Here is a 6,756-nt window from a genome sequence, read left to right as displayed (position 1 = left end):
TCTGAAATGTGTAGTGAATAGCTGTCCCTTTCTCCACCCCTGCCGGCCCAATGTGGTTATAGCTGTCTTGGGTCACAGGCTTGGCCCCTTACTGCCCCCTGTGGTCATTCTGCAGTATAGCTCCCTCCTGCCAGATCCCTCCCTTTTCATTTGATGAGAAACAATCAAATTCCAGGCACATCCTATTATCTTGGCACAACTAAACTCTTACCTTGATTTAAGTTTTGATAAGAGGAAGATGCATACCAAATTTGCTGGTTCTAGCTCTTACTGTTTAGGAGGAATTCTTGAACAAACGGACTCACAGACAGACATGCACATTTCTAAAATATATAGTAAGATACGTTTTTCTATGGCACTTACCACTTCATATCTAACAGTAATCTTACAACACGCTGGAGAGGTACGAAAACATTATTATCCCTGTTGTATGAGGTTGAGGACTGTGTCTTGTATACACAAATAAAATGCCAGCTGCTGTTCTGCATCACCACCATTGCTGTTGCCATAAAGCAGTGTTTCTTGAAGTAGTCTGTGAAACCACTTTGAGAAACCAGCTAACTGGCCATACCGGTGTGTTTACTTACCAGCGCTGTGGCCACAGAGCCTCATGGCTCCCATTGGCTCTGGTTTGCCGTTTGAAGCCAAGGGGAGCCGCAGGAAGTGGTGGCCCAGCTCATGCCACTTCCCACGGCTCCCCTTGGTTGCAAATGGCAAATTGGAGCCAATGGGAGCCCCGAGGCTCTGTGGCCATGGCACTGACAAGTAAACACGGGGGCGACCAGTTAGCAGGGCGACCAGAAACACTGCCCCAGAGGACAAAGGGCTGTTAAGGCACTGTCTAAATGATTTCCTGAAAGAAACAAAGGAAGCTGTAGTAAAACGGGGATAGAATTCCTAACTCTTGAGCTGCAGACCAATCTAAGAAGAGCATCTCCAACTGTAATCAAGCATTCCTCACGTTCCAGTATTAAAAAGCTGGAAACCCGCTAGAAGAGTGCTCTCACATTATATTAGCTCTGCTACTAAATTGTGATTTCCTTATGTGGAAAGTCCTTTTATCACTAAGAAAACATTACCAGGTTTTTGCTTAAGATCAGTAACCAGAATAATCTGAACGTCACCAAGAATGTAACCGTTGTATTTACACGTTTTTAAAATTACTCCCTATCAGCTCTGTGCTTGAGACAAATCTAGCCTCAGCCTGGCACTTCATGGCAGCAGAATTGGGGTGATTCCTCAGTTCAAGGGAAGAGGTAGGCAGGCAGCACCTCCTCACCTGCCGTGCAATGCAGAGCCCCACTCCAGAGGAGTACCCTGTATGTCCTGACATAGAGTTCACTGTTAGGTGAAGGCAGGACATATTGTTAAGGCTGGAAGACAAATAAGCTGCCCTCCTCTTCAGAGTAGATCTATGATTTGGGGAGAAGAATCTTTCCTGCTACACTCCTGCCCAGCACCTACCACAGTTACTTGGGCTGGATATAGGGATCTGGATTTGGCCTTTACTCTGAAGAAGCAGTGTAATTAATACATAACATCACTCAATTCCTAAGTCCTGCTTCTGCACCACTGAAGTCAATGGGAGATTTGCACTTGCTTTTTGCAAACTACATACAGCACTGCCGGCAGGGGGGCCAGGTGCGGGATGAAAGACAGATATCCCACAGCACTCAGCACACAGAGCAGCATCCTAGGAAGGAAAGTTAGTTCTACTTTGCCCTATTCCAACAGTAAGGGCCATGGGATTTTTAATGCCTATGTAGGGCAGAGAGGGCCCAAATTATGTTTGAAAAATCTGTATGCAGGATTCAGCTTGCAGCTGTTTATCTTCTTTAGAACAACAAAAAGGCTGCTTGCATTTGAACATGTTGTTCCAAGTGCTTGAATCTTGGGCCCATCACATTGACGGGAGTCTTTCCATTGGGTTTAGTGGTTTCAGAGCGGGGGAGTGGAGAGGTTGGGAGGACTGTCCCCTCTAAGAGTTTCCTTCCATGAGCACAATACATTTTGTGTTGTGCACCAGTACTGAGTTCATGCTGCTTGTTTGGATGTGCCACTATGGCACCCAAGTTATTAATACGTATCTTATAAACCTCTACCCTTTCCCTCTGCTGCCATGTCTCCTCCCCTTGCTCCATCAGCTCCCCTGGTGCCTGCTGCACCCCAACCACTCACCCTCCTCTGCTGTCCTCAGCCTTCCTGAGGCCTGCCCCCCCTCCACCAGCCCTTCTCTCCCCCCCTGTGCCCACTCCTCCAGTAGCTCCACTCTGATCATGTGAGCTACCCCTCCTCATCTCCTCTCCTAACACCTCCCACTACACACCTGCCCTGCCTCTCTCCTCTGGTGCTGGTCCCTCCCTTGCAGGTGTCTACCCTTCTGCTTCACCCCCAGAATCCCCTGGCACCTGCACCTTCCCTTACCCCTGCACCCTCCTGGTGCCTTCCCCTTCCATCACTGCCATTGCCCCCTTTGCCCTCTTTTTCCCTGATGCCTACTCCCTCATCACCTTCTGCCCCCATTCTCCTCATTCCCCTTTGCCCTCACACATGCCTTGCTCCATCCCTGCCTTCCTCATGCCCACCCCTTCTTTCAAGTCTTCTCCCGGCACCTCCCCTTCTCCCCTCTAGCCTCCCAAAGCCCTTCCCCTCTCCTCTCCTAGCATCATCCTGTCCCCCCTCTCACTGACACTTTCCCTCCTGCCCTTTTCCTCATTGTCTGCACTTGGCCCCCTGGCATTTGTCTCTCTCCTCCTCTCTGTCCCTTGGTGCCTTCTCCTTTCTTCTCCTGACCTGCCACCCTCCTCTCGGTACAAGCCCCTTCCTCTCTGACCCTTTCTCCCTATTTTTCCCTCCTCCTCCAGCAGCCGCCAGCTGGTCTGTAACAGAGTTCTAGGGTCACCCTGCCTGTCACCCTTCTGGTGCTCCCCCTACTCTGTCTATTAGGTTTCTCAGCCCCCTTTTGGGCCACAAACCCCCACACCACAGTCTCTGGTTCCCAAAGTTCCAGCAGACTTCCCATCACTTGGTACCTGCACCAGGTCCGACTCGTAGGGTTGCCATGTGTCCGGTTTTCTACCAGACAGTCCTGTTTTTGGGCCCTCTGTCCGGTAAAAAAAAAATCCAGAAAATATATGCAATGTCTGGTATTTCCTGGTTTTCTGGCTGGGTGCCAGACTGAAGCCTGGTGGTGGCGGCGGGAATAACTGGAAGGTGGGGTGCAATCCGCACTGGGAGCCTCTAGTGGGTGGGGTGGGGGCTGGCCAGGAAGAAGGAAGGGCGGGAAGCAGAGCTGGCGGGGGAGTCAGGGGTCACAGGGCTGGCCGGGAGGAAGGAGGTGCAGGAAGCAGAGCTGGGGGAGGGAGGGGGTTGAGGAACATGGGGTTGGCAGGGAGAAAGAGGGGGCTGGGAGGCAGCTCTGGGGGGGCAGGGGCCAGCCGTGCTGTCCCCAACCCCCCCTTCTCAGACCAGGTGCTCTGCCCCCTCCCCTACCTTCCCCAGGCCAGCCTCATTGCCCTGGGCTAGCCGCCCTGCCCCCGACCCCGAGCCCAGCTGCCCTGCCCCCAACCCCAGGCCCCTCCACCCTGAGCCCCTCCGCCCTGAGCCCAACCACGCTGCCCCTGACCCCAGGCCCCCTCACCCTGACTCCCGCCGCGCTGCTCCCCCCACCCAGCAGTGCTGATCCCGAGCCAACCCCCGGTCTAGCCTCACTGCTTCCCTCCCCTGCCCAGGGGTAGGCACACCACCTGCCTTCCCGCCCAGAGTTTAAATTGACCTCTCTTGATCCTGCTCCCTGCCGCCTGTTTCCGTGGGGTCCTAAGATCCGCCGGTTTTAGCCACGCATGCGTAGCAAACCCTGCACAGCGTCTGTTCCCCAGTGCACCTGGGCAACCCTTTGAAACATTAGGGTGTGCCTGGGCACACCAGGCACACCCCGTGCACACGCCTATGATTTTATCATGTGTTATCCAGTGTACAGGAATCCCTGCCCTTTGCACACTTCTTTTTCTTAGTGTGGATGTATCTTTTACAGTATTTAGAGCTGGTTGGTAGGCTTCAGTGTGACCAGTTCAAATGACGCTGTCTGCATAGGTGTTATCAAGTCACGGCTTAATCATGGCTTAATCAAGTCAAGCTAGCTCAGATGAGGAAATAGGATCGAAAAACACTTTTTTGCCTCCAGAAGATAGGATTTCATTGTGCTGAATACAGGCCTTGTTTAGACTAGATTCAACATACGATGTTGGCATGTACAATACATTTTTTGAAGTTTATTGTAATCAAAGCACCCTGCTTTAACTGGCACTAAAATGGCTTCAGATAAAAGGGTTAACATCACACCATAAATCTTAGTCCAGACACGGCCTGAACAGCCCAGGCATAATTCACTTCCCTGTATTAATCCCAACTACCTGTTTGCTTTCACTCCCACCTGTCTCTAGCACTTCCCCTTCACTGGCCAACAGGTCATGTCAGGACAATGGCTTGGAATAATTCTGAGTGAAGTTCAGTTTTGGGGGTTCATTCTACAGTTTCCAATGTGGCAGAGATTTACCTGTAGAATTCCCAGAATTCTTTGTCAGACGTTAAATTCTAGTAATCAGCACCTTGCATTTCAGCTCTTCCCTGAATTAGTGAAGCTGACCTGACAGATGTTGTAAAGTGACAATCACTGTTGTGACTACAGATATGTGTAGACGAACCAGCTCATCTGGACAGATTCTGGATGTTAAAATCCACAGGAATTTCTCTGATACTTTACAAGCTTCCTAAAGTGGCACCCAAGGTACAGGAAGGACGCCCGTTTTCCCAACATTTGCTGGCTTTGTAGGTTAATTCTTCAAGATCCGAGTATTTAATTGAATCGAGGAGAAGCATTACTTGAATCCTGCCGGAAGCACAAACTAACACACTAGCCTCTCATTCCAGAAAGCTCCTTTACCCTGGGAGACAATCCAGATCAGATTTAGCTCTTTTCAGCCCAGCTTGTGTTTAAGGTGTCCAAAAGCAAGCAGAGGGCAGGGAGTTTGTGTAATCCGATTCCAGAGATCTAGGGGCCAGGATTTCGCTGTAACTTTGCCGCGGGTGCTGCGGCTTCCCTTGCACACCACGGAGCTGCACCAGCAGAAGCTGAACGCCTCGGGCAGCCCCGATCCGGAGGCTGCATGTGCCCGTGACCCGCTCTTCCCCGGAGCCAGGGCGTCTCGGATCAGGCGGGGCTGTTCAGCGCTGCGGCAGCCCAGTCGCCCTGCGGCGGCGGCAGTCCCCGCGAGGTAAGTGCCCCTCCCCGGTGCCCGGTGGGCTAGGGGCTCGCAGCGCTGGGCGGGCGGCGAGCGAGCGAAGGGCCAGGTGAGTGCGCGCGCCTGCCGGGGCGCAGTGGAGGAGCAAGGGGCGCGGGGCTTTGGGGCGCATGGGGCTGCGATAGGAGATGAGAAGGGACCTGGGAGGCGGGGAGGAGACGGGTATGGAGGGTGGGGGGCTGGCATGATGTGTGCTGCAGCGCCCACCAGCCCTGCTGGCGACCGGGCTGTGTTGCTGAGGGGTGTGATGGGGGAAAAGGTGTGTGTGTGTGTGTGTGTGTGTTGGAGGTCTGCAGGCTAGCGGGGTGTGTGTTGAGGGGTGTGATGGGGGAAAAGGGGTGTGTGTGTGTGTGTGTGTTGGAGGTCTGCAGGCTAGCGGGGTGTGTGTTGAGGGGTGTGATGGGAGAAAAGGGGTGTGTGGGGGGGTCAGGTCTAGCGGGGTGTGTGTTGAGGGGTGTGATGGAAAAAAGGGGTGTGTGTGTTGGGGGTCGGGTCTAGAGGGGTGTGTGCTGAGGGGTGTTATGAGAGAAAAGGTGTGTATGTGTGTGGGGGGGTTGGGGATCTGGGGGCTAGCGGGGTGTGATGGGAGAAAAGGGGTGTGTGTGTGTTGGGGATCTAGCGGGGTGTGTGCTGAGGGGTGCGATGTGGGAAAAGAGGTTCTGTTGGTGAGGGATGGAAGAAGAACAGGAAAGGAATTTAATTGAGTTGTTGCTTGTATAATGGCAAGAGAAAAAACAACAAGGAATCCAGTGACACCTTAAAAACAAACACATGTTAGCGCATAAGCTTTGGGGAGACAGTTGGCTTCCTCGGATGATTGAACTTATGTCCTAATAACTGTGTTGGCCTTTAAGGAGCTGCCGAACTCCTTGTTGTTTTTGCTGACACCGACTAGACTCCCTCTGTGAAAAATGACAAGCGAGTTTTTCTCTTGTCTTTCCGCCCTGGTCATGTTGTTAGGCGGCCAGTCCCTTAGCCGGAGGAGACATCCAAGGTGCAAAGGCGGTTTCCAAATGCCGCGCTTTAGATTAGCTAGGAAACTTCCAGGGAAAGTGGTTTTTTCTTGGTTGTAAGTAACAGTCTCGGGAAGAAGGACGGGTTGTTACCTGGGCGAGGCGGACCGGAGCCCCCAGAGGGGGCTGTTAGAGCAAAGGGCAGGAATCAAAGCAACCCAGTGAGCATTACTGTGAGGCAAAGGGATGGCAGCAAGTAGAGCTAGGAATTTAAACTTTACCTGCTAAGAAGAGTTTCAAGTGGCTGGGAAAGGGTTTGCAAAACTGCTACAGTGGGACTCCAGCTTTCTCCCCTGGCAGTCAAAGGCAAAACACCCGGTGAATTTAGTGGGAACAGGGCTGCTGCTTTAGGGTCAGGCTGTGTTACTCATCCCAAGTAGAGTTGTCCTCCACAGGAGCACAAACTCCCTACGAGAGTAACAAAGGCCCTACAAGTTGGCATC

The 6,756-nt window shown here is 52.5% G+C and overlaps 1 protein-coding gene across 8 annotated transcripts in view; it reads left to right on the top strand.

The window, feature by feature from the left end:
• The first annotated feature begins 4,544 nt into the window (after positions 1-4,544).
• Positions 4,545-6,756, top strand: part of SLC16A12 (solute carrier family 16 member 12) — a 68,155-nt gene continuing 65,943 nt past the window's right edge. For 3 of the 8 annotated variants that reach the window (XM_075935113.1, XM_075935106.1, XM_075935107.1), the window contains exon 1: positions 4,546-5,273. The gene's annotated coding sequence lies outside the window, so the exon portion shown is untranslated. The other 5 variants (XM_075935116.1, XM_075935115.1, XM_075935111.1 and 2 more) reach the window with 4 other exon arrangements.

This window comes from Pelodiscus sinensis, chromosome 8, assembly GCF_049634645.1.
Source record: "Pelodiscus sinensis isolate JC-2024 chromosome 8, ASM4963464v1, whole genome shotgun sequence".
NCBI lineage: Eukaryota > Metazoa > Chordata > Testudines > Trionychidae > Pelodiscus > Pelodiscus sinensis.
Note: the sequence above shows the minus strand (reverse complement) of the source record. Positions and strands in the feature narration are given on the sequence as shown.